Genomic DNA, 13,062 nt, shown 5'->3' on the forward strand with positions numbered 1-13,062 from the left:
CTCAGAAAAATGTAATTGCGGATGGATGAACGATCATTTCAACCGCACAGCTCCCAAGTGAAGATATAGTATCGGTGGAACGTAGTACTACGGGGATCACCGGAGTAAATAAATGTGATTCATACACAAAAGCGTATTAAAAATCACATCGCAATGCCTTGTATCCTATTAAAAAATTTCAAACAGGTGACGGTATTCGGCGACTGAAATTTCTTTTTGTTTTCTCTCCGGCCCGCAGCAGATGTTTTGTAATGACACTGTAATAAGTATTGAACCAGACTGCTGTTATAATTGATGTTTTTTATTATTGTACAGTAGCAACAGGTCTGTTTCAGCTCTGTGGCCATCTTCTGCTGGAAAATACGCTTTGTTAACAGTTGTAAAATTATAACTAATAACAATTTTGTTTCATTGTGTGTTGGTACTTATATCCATATTGCATCGCGGCGCTGTCGCTGTCTTATAATATTAATGCTGCTCAAGGATCTTCAGTTGCAGCCTAATTTTATTCGTTAATCATTTAATTTTCGTTTATGTATAATTGCTGTTGATGACTAATGTTAATCGCCGATTAATTCCATTCTAATTATGCATTGATTAAGATATTTTCACTCGTGTCGGCATCAACTATGATTGTAGCTCAAATTACTACACATAACGTTGTGAAGAGACATTTTAAACATCGCTTATATTTAAATCTTTGGTGTAGTGTTATCGACAACGCAGTAATTGGATATGTTGGGTTAGCAAATCGTCTTACAACACTAATGTATTGGGACCCTCTGCAAAATGAGCTGTAATTGTTATTGGAAGAGATTATTCCCGGTGCAAGTCTTGGCGTAGTCTTTCAGCATAACGAACTACTACAACCTCTAGCCATAAGGTACCACATAATCTACAACTCATTAAGAATAGAGCTATCCTCATAAAAGCGCACAATGGCATGGAGCTAAACGTAATTGCACGAGGAGATACGAAAAGCGTATTGGAGGCCGTTGTATTATTTGTAAATTTAAGCTTCCGCATATAATAGATCTGAGAAATAAACTGAATAAATTCCAATTGATGTGTAGCGTTATACACAGAAAACCTATTTAAAGTGAATGAAGGACACGCAAGTAGAATTCTGTTAAATGATGACGGCATCTATGTTGTGTAGTTGTGACAGTTGGACTCTAAAGAAAAAGAAGAAAGCTACTGGAACAGAAGAAAAGAAATTTGTGAAAAGAACGGCCGGATATACCCTTAGAGAAGCAAACCTTATAAAGGTTTACTTCAGTGATGTATACCGTAGTGTCTCTGTTGAGGATGAAGCCACTCTTATAGGGCGATCAGCCATGATTTTAAATAATTTCGTTAATATTTTTAAATAACTGTAAATTATTTTGAGTAGTCGTTTCAAAAATTGTACTAAGAACTTCTAGGCGTAAGAATTTATAGTTAGATAGCTTTTGTGTAAGTCTATTTATAGCCGAGACGTCAGAGAGTCGCTCTCATTTTGTCAATTTGTCTGAGCTCATCGTGTCTCACGTTGTTTGTGTTGTGTTAGCTCGAGTGAGCGCTCAGTTGTGAAAATATATAGAGTGAAAGTATTCAAAACTTTAATTTCAGACTTACCTTCCACCTTATCTGAAAGTAATTATCTTTGTTAGAGGGAAAAGTTTTATTATTATAAAGAACTGATACTTAATTTTTTTAAGTGAATACAGGGCAGTGAGATAGGGAGTTTCAGCGGACAGGAATGAATTCAAAGCTTAACCTATGAGAACTTCAATTATTTTCGATCGCTACATTGCGTGACGCAGGGCAGCGATCGTCATTTTTTCATCAAATCGAACGAAAGTTAACATAAGAATAGGATCTTTGACTGCCAACATTAATGAACACCGACTTTATAGCTTGCAAAAATAACTTTTGACGTGATTTTGCAAGAGCACAAAATTAATTTTGACAGGGCTTGCTTAAAGATATCGTCTTTACTCATTGATTAATCCATCGAAGTTAGAGAGAGAAACATATAACGAAATATTCAGTTCCACTACGAACCGTGTTTTATGACGAATTTTAAAGTCAGTAAATTCTTCTCGCATAGAAAATTAACAATTACCACGCTCTGAGATGAGAAAGAAACCTATACTGATGACGACTAACTATACCAACTGGTCAAGAATCATCCAGATTACGAGAGCATCCACAGAGAGAATCATCTTACTGAGACGCAGGGAAAGAAAGTTCTTCTACAGGCCAAAAGCACACCAAGCAGGTACACCTCGGTAGGTAATAACAATGCAAACATCTTCCGGAATGCCACTATACTTGCTGGTCAGAGGGACCTGACGAGGGGAATCTAGCAAATCGATGATTCAATAGGACACAGAGGTTTGCCAATGTTGGCAAACTTTACCTAAGCTTACACGGGACTGTTCTAGAAAGGAGAATTCATGGCGAACGGTTGTGGGACAAGTAGCCGTTACACCACCGCAATGAAAATCGATAACAAATAATTCGACACGCGACGTGAAGTTCACATACTGGCCAGTCAGATGTGTGGAAATACCTGTCGAAAAGTTTTGCTGAATGTTAATGGGGGATCATCCCAATTTGGAACAGACTGCTGCGGGGGCTGATATAGCGCGTTTCAATTATTGGTCGAAGGGCAGTGATGACTCTACTTCTGACAATCAGTGCGACTCACTGAAACTAGTGCCACAGAACTGGTCCACTTGCTCCTGCCGCCTATTCCAGCCCACTGTCCGTAAATCCACCTTGCACAGTATATCACCAGCCTCTCAAAGTCAGCTCATCGACATTCATTGTCTGGTAATGTCATACACTAAAATGCTCCAGTAACACTCCTCCTGCCCAAGTATTATTTGTGTGAGAGCAGTAACTAAAACCCAGAAAAAAATGGCCCTGGAATAGACACTAACACAATGGGCAGATAATTGTTTTCCTTATTGTAGTATGTGAAGGAAAGACATGAATTGTGTCAGAATGAGCTTTCTAATAGGCAGTAACTATCGCTGTAGCTGCATTCCAAAACAGATATACTTTGAGGAAACAAAACGATTGTAATGCATTCTACTTACATTCCTACAGCTGATATATGTGCTCACTTTATTTCTCATTAATTGCAAATTAATTGCTCTCAGGTGAATAAGTATTTCACAGTTGATAAATGTAACTGCATAAATTAACTTTAAACATTAAAGCTTAGCTGTTCCCGCTACTTTTTTTTTCGAAAATGTAAAGAATCTCCGAAGTGATAGTTGTAATCATTCGGAAAAGCAATACCTTACAGCACTCTTCTGTACATGCCACCATTGATATTTTGAAGCTGATGTTTATAATTAGCCCAAGGGAGCGACCCGTTCATACAGTGAAAGTCATAACGTAGAGGTTTGATGAGTTGGCGTAAGTAACACTGAGGCATTTCACATCTGGATCAGATGGCCCTCAAAGCACTTCAGTGGGTACAGTCACGTTACAAGCCACAGAACCTGACAAATGAGTTAGTAAAGTCTTTGAAAAATTGGAACTTACCGTTTTATCTCTATTGTCCTTCACGTGACTCTACTGAGTGTTCGCTTTGGAGAACTACATTCGTAACATGTGACCGCTGAAGTAGAAGTACGACACAGCTACTTTGTGTTCAGACCGTGTGACGGATAACAGACTGCATCTGAAACAGTAGCGTAAACTTCCGGCCTCGGAACTCAGTTCCAAGGCCTGCAGATACGTGCTGTGTACACTGCTTGACGATTACTGGGGAACGACGAGAATTTCCAGATCCGTCCCTACGCTGTAGCTATGTGCTTAGCAGTAAGCTACTGGTAGACATCTCTGCTCATGTGTCTATTTACATAAACGGTTTTCGGAAATTCCCGTTACGAACTTCCAGGACTTGGAGAGAGAAGTGAGTACATAATTTGTTGAATAGGAATCAGTCCGGAAACGTACTGTTTCCGTTTACGATGCTTTCAGTGCAGTTGTGCAAAGCGTCAACCTCTACTGAGGGACAGAGAAGTCTCAGAGTTGCTTGTCCTGGGATGCAACAGGCTAGACAGGATGAAGTGTATTGCTGCCACTGAATGTCCGTCAGGAAATGTTGTCCCAGCTTGATGGTGCACCACCTTACTTCTCACCTGCTGTTCGGAGACATTTCAACAGATAATATGTTGAAAGATGGATAGGCCGAGGTGGTCCAACCACATGGCCGCCGCAATCGTTGAAATTAGCTCCTATGGACTTCCTCTTGTGGGACTGTACGCATAATTTAATTTAAAAGACTCCTGGAGAGTCAGATGAAGCATTGCTAGCATGAGTTCTGGCCACCGCACTAGAAATTGAAGAGGCACCAGGTGGAGTGAAGAGTGTGTACCAGACCATGCCTTGTAAGTACACGTCTGTAACAACTTAGTGGTCGCCACATCGAGCCGCTGATGTAATGCATCAGTACTGTTCTGTACGTATAGTTTGTTTGTTTGTTTGTTTTATTAATATAAGCACGTAATGTTTAAGTGTTAATACAAAAATGTAGTTAAGTTATAAATGTATATTTCGTTATGTTTCCATCCGAATTGTTTCGTAGTAAATGTACTGGGTCACGCCTAATTCAGTTCTTCAAGCAGACCTGGATGAGTTAAACATTTGAATTGTAACCGTCGTAGAACGGAAAAGGTACGTCTCCGGACATGGGTTCCTATTCAAGATATGATGTACTCACTCCCCTCTAAAAGTCCTAGAAGTTTGTAACGATAATTTCCAAACACTCTAAGACGAAGGAAACGACGCACCACGAAGGAATTACCCGAACGGAACGGAAATCGGTAGATATGATGTACAAGTGCAACAAACAAATGATTACCATTTCGGAACAATAGGATGATTTATTCAAGAGAATGAGCTTCACACATTGAGCATGTCAATACCGCTCTGGCTCTTATGAAAGCAGTTATTCGGCTTGTCATTGATTGATAGAATTGATGGATATCCTCACGAGGGATATCGTGCGAAATTCTGTCCAACTGGTGATTTAGATCGTCAGAATCCCGAGTTGTCTGTAGGTCCCTACCCATAATGTTCCAAATGTTCTCAGTTGGGGAGAGATCCGCCGAATTTTCTGGTCAATGTGGGGCTAGGAAACCACGAAGACAGTCAGGAGAAACACTCGCCGTGTGCGAGCGGGCCTTGTGTTCTTGAAATGAAGCCCCAGGATGGCTTATCATGCACGGCAAAAGAACGGGGCGTAAGATATAGAAATGGCACCCCAGATCATCTCTCCTGGTTCACAATTAAAGTTGGTATCCCACAGCTGTCCCGGCCGTGTCCAGACACATCTTCGCCTTGGAATGCCATTGACTGGAATAGAACTGTCTTCAGTGAAGAGTCCTGTTTGGAATCAACACATATGACCAGTGAAGATGTGCCTGGAGACACCCTGGACAGAGGTGGGCTACCAATCTGACCGTAGCCCGCTGTACATCCCGACAGCCAGGAGCGATTGTCTGGGGTGCCATTTCTTTCCATAGCACGACCCCTTTAGTTACCACCTGCGCCACCCTTACAGTTCAACGGTATTTCAACGATATTCTACTCCCTGTTTTGTTACCCTCCACGGCAAGCGATCCTGGGCTTAAATTTTAGGAAGATAATGCGTGCCCGCACACGCGAGGGTTTCTATTGCTTGTCCGCGTGCTTGACAAACTCCACCTCGGCCAGCAAAGTCACCGGATCTCTTCCTCATTGAGAACGTTTGGAACATTATGGTCAGGACCCTCCAACCAGCTCGGGATTCTGACCATCTTACGCACCAATTGCACAGAATATGGCACGGTATTCCTAATGAGCACATCCAACAACTCTACAAATCAATGCTAAGCCGAATAACTGCTTGCATAAGGGTCAGAGGTGAAACAGCGCGTTGTTGACTTGCTCAGTTTGTGAAGCACTTTCTCTTGAATAAATCATCCACTTTCTTTCTGAAGTTTCCATCATTTGTTTGTCTGCCCATGTACATCAAAACTACCGATTCCCGTCCCATCCGGACAAATTTCTTCGTGGTGCATCGCTTTATAATTTTTTCTTAAAGCGTACATTTTTTCTCTAAAATCATATCAACAGCTTATGACGGTGGGTACTTCACGCCAATATTGGTCATCCCATTCTTATTCCGTTCACTTACGGAGCAAGGGATAAATGTCTGTCTGTGCTAATTGCTTCTGCCATAGATCGTATTCACGATGAACGTTATGATATGGAACGTAGTAACACAACAAACAAAGAAAACATTTCTTATATATTGAAAAAATACTTATATGCGAACAAGCTCATCATTCACAGATAAAAATGTCTATTTGTCTACATTTACTAGTTCCTGGTAAGGAGGAACTTGTTTAATCTACTTTTGATAATATTTCTGCTGTCTGTCAGACATTTAATTCCAAGATAGATTGTCAAAAAGTTTTAGAGCAAAATGTTCACCCTTTTCTGTGCCAAAGCTAGATTCATTAAAGGGTGACGCAGATCGTTTTTTCTTCTAGTGTCGTGAATATCTCTGTTAATCTCCATCACATATATAGTTTTGGTAATAAATGAATACATGTACTGTAAAGTTGTAGTTAATATACCTAGATCCTTAAATAGATGCCTGCAGGATTTACGTGCCTGTACCCCGCAAGCAGTTCGAAATACGTTATTTTGTGTAATGAATCTCTTTTGACTAAGTGAGGAATCATCCCAGAATACTCGATGTATAATAGAAATTCTAGTTAAACTTCTATTCATCGTGCCTGATACCATACGAGTTTTCTGTCTGTACCCCATACGCTTACAGGGGGCAATAACGTTGGCAATAAACAATGGTGGGGCGTCGGCTCAGTTAACACGTAGTGGACTCACATAACGGTGATATAAAAACTGTGATTAACACAGTTTGCTCCGCAAAAGGCTAAGTTTGCCGATATCGCGGGTCGCCTACTTCCGAATTTGGATACCAGAGCTACTAGTTAAAAATCCAAACTTCAAAAGTGTCTCGAGGAGAGAGATATCCAACACCTTGCAAAAATGTTCGACACTAGTGGTTACGAAATTAAATATCTCCCAGCGGTGTGGCCTAGTGGTATACACAGTGGTCACGCGTTAGTTAGAGGGTTCTAATTCTTGTCAGGTTATAGAGATTTTGGTTTTGCAAGTGGTTACAGTAAATCGTTTGAAGTCAATGCGTGGGTGATTCCTCTGAAAAGTATTTGGCTTGTTTCTTTCCCCATATGTGGCAAATCCAATTGCCCCGTCTTTGACGGCACGTAAAATACTAAGCTTGCTTTATTGTCTTTTCAATAGTGTCAAGTACTTGGTCGTAATTTTAACAACTGTTGTTGTTATCTTCAGCCCGAAGGTTCTTTCGATAAAGCTCTCCGCACTAACGCGTGAAGCGTTCATTGAATTTGAAAGTAAAATTCTATGTACCGACTTGACAGAACATCCTAGAAAGTTCTGGTCTTACGTTAAATCAGTAAGTGGCCCGAAACAGCATATCCAGACACTTTGGGATGATGATGGCATTGAAACAGAGGATGACACGCGTAAAGCTGAAATACTAAACACCTTTTTCCAAAGCTGTTTCACAGAGGAAGACCGCACGGCAGTTCCTTCTCTAAATCCTCGCACAAACCAAAAAATGGCTCACATCGAAATAAGTGTCCAAGGAATAGAAAAGCAACTGGAATCACAAAACAGAGGAAAGTCCACTGGACCTGACGGGATACCAATTCGATTCTACACAGAGTACGCGAAAGAACTTGCCCCCCTTCTAACAGCCGTGTACCGCAAGTCTCTAGAGGAACGGAAGGTTCCAAATGATTGGAAAAGAGCACAGGTAGTCCCAGTCTTCATGAGGGGTCGTCGAGCAGATGCGCAAAACTATAGACCTATATCTCTGACATCGATCTGTTTTAGAATTTTAGAACTTGTTTTTTGCTCGCGTATCATGTCATTTCTGGAAACCCAGAATCTACTCTGTAGGAATCAACATGGATTCCGGAAACAGCGATCGTGTGATACCCAACTCGCTTTATTTGTTCATGAGACCCAGTAAATATTAGATACGGGCTCACAGGTAGATGCCATTTTCCTTGACTTCCGGAAGGCGTTCGATACAGTTCCGCACTGTCGCCTGATAAACAAAGTAAGAGCCTACGGAATATCAGACCAGCTGTGTGGCTGGATTGAAGAGTTTTTAGCAAACAGAACACAGCATGTTGTTCTCAATGGAGAGACGTCTACAGACGTTAAAGTAACCTCTGGCGTGCCACAGGGGAGTGTTATGGGACCATTGCTTTTCACAATATATATAAATGACCTAGTAGATAGTGTCGGAAGTTCCATGCGGCTTTTCGCGGATGATGCTGCAGTATACAGAGAAGTTGCAGCATTAGAAAATTGCAGCGAAATGCAAGAAGATCTGCAGCGGATAGGCCCTTGGTGCAGGGTGTGGCAACTGACACTTAACATAGACAAATGTAATGTATTGCCAATACATAGAAAGAAGAATCCTTTATTGTATGATTATATGATAGCGGAACAAACACTGGTAGCAGTTACTTCTGTAAAATATCTGGGAGTGTGCGTGCGGAACGATTTGAAGTGGAATGATCATATTTAATTAATTGTTGGTAAGGCGGGTGCCAGGTTGAGATTCATCGAGAGAGTCCTTAGAAAATGTAGTCCATCAACAAAGGAGGTGGCTTACAAAACACTCGTTCGACCTATACTTGAGTATTGTTCATCAGTGTGGGATCCGTACCAGGTCGGGTTGACAGAGGAGATAGAGAAGATCCAGAGAAAAGCGGCGCGTTTCGTCACAGTGTTGTTTGGTAAGCGTGATAGCGTCACGGAGATGTTTAGCAAACTCAAGTGGCAGACTGCAAGAGAGGCGCTGTGCATCGAGGTGTAGCTTGCTGTCAGGGTTCGAGAGGGTATGTTTCTGGATGAGGTATCGAATATATTGCTTCCCCCTACTTATACCTCCCGAGGAGATCACGAATGTAAAATTAGAGAGATTCGAGCGCGCACGGAGGCTTTCCGGCAGTCGGTCTTCCCGCGAACCATACGTGACTGGAACAGGAAAGGGAGGTAATGACAGTGGCACGTAAAGTGCCCTCCGCCACACACCATTGGGTGGCTTGCGGAGCATAAATGTAGATGTAGATGTAGAAACCTCTTTAACTGTGCATAACTGCTTCAACCTACATCCATTTGAACTTGTTTACTACATTCATACCTTGATTTAGTTGTACAGTTCTTACCCACCAAACTTTCTCTCGTTACCAAACTGACGACTCTTTGAAGCCTTCGAACGTGTCCTATCAACCGATCCCTTCTTCTTGTCAAGTTGTTCCATAAACTTTCTTTTCCCTCAATTTGTTTCAATATCTCCTCATTACTCGATCTATCAATATAATCTTCAGCATTATTCTGTACGACCACATTTCAAAGCTTCTGTTCTTTTCTTATCTGAACTGCTTATCGTCCGTGATTCACTTCCATGCGAGTTTATACTCCAAACACCTTCAGAAATAAAATTGTTAATATACAAATTTGTTCGACGTTCCCAAATTCCACTTCTTCACAAATGATTTTCTTGCAATAGCCAGCATGCATTTTATGTCCTCTCTATTTCGGCCGTCGTTAGTTATTTTGCTGCCCAAACAGCAAAAAGTCATCTACAACTTTTAATGACTGATTTGCTAAAGTAATTTTTCAGCATCACCTGATGCAATGCGACTACATTCCACTAAATTACTTTTACTTTTGTTGACGTTCTTCTTATAGCCTGTTTTCAAGATACCTGCGGCTATAAACAGAAGGTAATGGATCAGTGTGACTGGAGCAGTCGTGCAGGATGCCTCGCAGACGTATGCGCGAACCGCGTCGTCAGATCAGTGAATTTGATAGAAGGCGCATTATTGGTATGAGAGATTTGTGATGCATGTGTCGGGGAAATTGTTGCTCATTTGGGACGAAGTGTTTCGACAGTGCAACGGGTGTGTGTGGAATGGTTAATGGAAGGCCGTAGAGCACGACGGTATGGGTCAGGTCGCATCACCCAGAGACCGCCCCCCCCCCCCTACGCCCCCGCTGGGAAGATCGACGCCTCATCCGAATTCGGCTCTGGCGCAACAGTGGAACACATCGTACACTATAATGGGTAACAGTCGGTCGCCGTCTATTACGGCATGGGTTTCGAGCGCATCGTCCACTTCTTCTGCCTTTGACAAGTGTGCAGATACATGCTAGACGGCAACGGTGTATGGAACAACATCACTGGGGACAGGGATATCATCAGATAGTGTTTTTGGACGAATCCAGGTTCCGTTTGTTTGAAAATCATGGTCGAATTTTCGTTCGCCACTGACAGGGGGAGCGGCATCACAGTGACTGCATTCGCCCAAGACATAAACGCCAACTGCAGGCCTTATGGTGTGGGATACTATTGGATACAGCTGCAGTTGGTGCGTGTCTTGGACACTGTGACCAGTGTGACCTCCGTGAATGACATCCTACAATCTGTAGCCATACCCCTGCTGCACAAAACCCATACGGCATTTTACTACAAGACACATGTTGCTGCGCGAATACGTGCCTTCTTGGTGTCACAGGATGTCAGCCTTTCGCCCTTGCGTGCCAGTTCACCAGACATGCCGCCGACCGAAAATATGTTGTGTGTGGTGGAATGACGGGTGCAGCGCTGTGACCCAGTGCCAACCACCACAGGTGAGCTTTGGAACCAGGTGAATGCAGCACGGGTAGCTAAATCATACGACGCCGTTTGTGCCTTATACGCATCAATGCCATCTCGCATCGAACAAGTTACCAGGGCCCATGGTGGGCCCTGTGCCTCCTGGGCAACAGGACACATGCTGAACAGTGAAATGCTGATCATTTCTGCAGAACATACTAACGTACATGTCCTGTGAATATGAACGTCCTATCTCCGCTCGTTCAAGATGTTCTGTATTTTTTCTGAACATCAGTGTATAGAAGGCTGATTTATTGAGTAATTAAAATATTGACACATATGGAATGATGAATAAATGTTTCACAAAATATAAGAGACAGATAGACAGTTGCAAAAGTAAAAAGTAAAAAGCCGTTGTGTTGACTGATTAAGACAGAAGCATAGACGAGTGTAATGAGGAGTTGATGTGGACTGCCAGCGATATGGGTAACATGCGAACGTAGCAGTCGGGGTATTGCCTAAGAGGGTTTTTGTGTGGGCGGATGTTTGGAGGAGGGATTTGAGAGAGTGAAGAGCAATGCTGTTTTGGACCAAGCCTTAGGATGTGGGTGGAAGGGAAGGGACACCTAACGAGGGGAGAAGGGGTGCGTTCTTGTAGATATGGTAGGACAGCTATGTGGATTTAATGGTGGGTTAAGGGAAGGCGATGATAGTTTCGTTGGGAGACGACGTGGTGATTGTGGAGGTGTAGCGTCGAAGGAGTGTGATGTTAGGGGCTTGGCAGAGTACCAGGATCAGTGGCAGGGAGAATACTAGCGGGTGAGTAGTGGAAAGTTTACGGGTACCGTAGGATCCTCGGAGGTGTTCAGGATGAAAGGGTAGGGGGCGGGGGGAGGGGAATTCTATAAGTTGGTACAGAATTCTGATGGGGAGAGGGCAAGCAGATCTGAAAGGCTAGGTGGAATGCATGATGGTCACCGTATTGGAGGGCATGATAAAGAGAGGGAAGAGTGGAAGTCCAAACTACATATGCTCTACAGAGGAGAGGTAGGATCGAGTATTTATTATCGTGGATGTAGAAGATTACCATCATAAAATATCTGAAAAGGGAAACGCTAAGGTTCACCCAAGAGATAGTGGGGTCAGTGATGTGAAATGGAAAAAAGACCTAGGGTAATACCACATCAGCAGAAAATGGTTTAATGAGAGTAGGATTCCTTATGAATAGAAAACTAGAGCAAAGAGAGTGTTACAGTGGAAACTTCAGTGATAGGGTTATACTTGTCAGAATCGAGAGCAAACCAACCCTAACAACCGAAGTTCAGGTATACATGCCGACATCTTGAGCTGAAGATGAACAGATGGAGAGAGTGTATGAGGACATTGAAAGGGTAATACAGTACATAAAGGGAGATGAAAATCTAATAATCATGGCGAACTGGAATGCAGTTGTAGGGAAAGGAGTAGAAGAAAAGGTTACAGGAGCATATGGGCTTGGGGCAAGGAATGAGAGAGAAGAAACACTAATTGAGTTAAAGCGAATAATCTGTTCAAGAATCACGAGGAAGAGGAATATTTGGAAAAGGCCAGGTGATACGGGAATATTTCAGTTGGATTACATCATAGTCGAACATAGATTCCGAAATCAAATACTGGATTTTAGGGCATACCCAGGAGCAGGTATAGACTCAGATCACAATGTAGTAGTGATGAAGGTTAAACCATTAGTCAGGAAGAATCAATACGCAAAGAAATGGGATACAGAAGTACTAAGGAATGACGAGAAACGCTTGAATTTCTCTAAGGTTATAGATGCAGTAATAACGAGTAGCTCAGTAGACAGTATAGTTGAAGAGGAATGGACGTGTCTGAAAAGGACAATCACAGAAGTTGGAAAGAAGAACATAGGTACAAGGAAATGTAGCTGCGAAGAAACCAAGGGTAACAATAGCTATACTTCAGTTGATCGATGAAGGAAGGAAGTACAAAAACGTTCAAGGAAATTCAGGAATACAGAAATACAAGTCGCTGAGAAATGAAATAAATAGGAAGTGCAGGGAAGCTAAGACTAAATGGCTGCGTGAAAAATGTGACGAAATCGAAAAAGAAATGTGATTCTTGAGTTTCTCCCGGCGTATTTGATAATCAAAATATCCACGGGTGTGCTGCCGGTCTATAGTGTCCAACGGGCACAATATTTCGGCGATCATACATGTCGCCATCATCAGGTGAACTGACGGACTGAGCTCCTGTGAACGTGCCGGCACGGAGATCCGTACGCTATGGCTGCTCAGAGGGAACTGGGTTCGGTCGCGGCGGCGGCC

This window comes from Schistocerca nitens, chromosome 1 (assembly GCF_023898315.1).
Source record: "Schistocerca nitens isolate TAMUIC-IGC-003100 chromosome 1, iqSchNite1.1, whole genome shotgun sequence".
Taxonomy (NCBI): Eukaryota; Metazoa; Arthropoda; class Insecta; order Orthoptera; family Acrididae; genus Schistocerca; species Schistocerca nitens.